A 1,391-nucleotide genomic window follows, 5' to 3' on the forward strand; every position below is an offset into this window, starting at 1 on the left:
AAGTTAATTTAGGGGTTAATAAACTGTTTCAGAGGAGTGATCATAGCGCTCTGCATCAGCAGTGCTGCGTCTGACTCCCTGCCAGCTCCCAGATCAGCTTCTCTCATTGGTTGATGTGGCGCCTCGTCCAGCAGCTAAAGTTATATTTTTGGAGACTGCTTCAGCTGCTCAAAACGTGCTGCAGGACCTTTTGCTGCACCTTGATGCTCGTCAACCGTTAGCTTTGCATGTAAACCAGCTGCCTCTGCTGCTCGCGTTCTGAACGTAGCCTAACGCTTTATTCTGCTTTCCATCTGGATCTGACCCAGCGTGGATAAAGACAGCTAGGACTGATTTAAAGCACTTTGCAGAACATTTTAGAATGTTGTTTTTTTTTGTTGTTTGCATTCATATAAATATACTGGTGTGATACCCTGTTATACATTTGATTGGTTTTTCTTCTACATCTATTTTGAAGTTATAGCGCCCCCTGGAGAAAGCTCCAACACTGTTGGAATTATAGTTATAATAGCAGAAATCCACCACTTACACTAAATGACCCATTATTATCCTGGATAATTATGCGGATTAAAAATTGCTCTTAGTGACAAATCTCACTGCAAATTAGCAAACATGTTCATATTTATTGATTGTTTAAGGACTTTTTCTTTTGTTTTTATGATTTTATTTAATGCATTGTAATGATGCAGCGCTTCTGGGTTGCTTTGTCTGTGTTTTTAAGCTTTGATGGTTGTTTGGGTTCTTTTTGCTCTCAGTGAGCCAAACGGAGACATAATCGTCCTTCTAAACGGTTCTTCACCGATAACGCTCCTCACTCTAATCAGTCAAAGTCTAACACCCAAACATAACAGAAGGTTGATGGCTGAGATTCTTCCTTCTTTGGTTTGGTTGTGTTTTCACGTTGAACACAGCTGTAGTTATACAGAGTCGTGAGAAAAAACAACTCGATCTCAGAGATGTGCCATAATATCATATTTCTGTAGTTCTGAATTCCTCTGGATGCTTCAGGCCAGATCTGATTATGAGTTAAAATAAATAATAATTTTTTTATGAGATCCAGATCTCATCATTTAATAGATTAACTAGATCCAATATTATTTCTATATTTCAGCTTAAACCCCTGAGAGGTTCAGAGGCTCTATCTGCCTGCAACCTTTTGGTATTATTGTGAAGAAAAGAGTATTTCTCTACACTTTAGCAGCTGCTACCATCTTTTAAAAAAAAACATTTTTTTTGCCTTAGATTTTTTTATATAAACAGTTCTAGAAATAACTACAAAATTCTTTAAATGAGGTGTATTTGCCCTTAATCTGAGTAGGTAAATAAGATGATTTGCTAATGGAATAAGCATTTGTACTCTTAAAATGAGATAATTAGATAATATGCATAAG

The sequence above is a fragment of the Cyprinodon variegatus genome, unplaced genomic scaffold, assembly GCF_000732505.1.
Source record: "Cyprinodon variegatus isolate N-32 unplaced genomic scaffold, C_variegatus-1.0 Scaffold1077, whole genome shotgun sequence".
Taxonomy (NCBI): domain Eukaryota; kingdom Metazoa; phylum Chordata; class Actinopteri; order Cyprinodontiformes; family Cyprinodontidae; genus Cyprinodon; species Cyprinodon variegatus.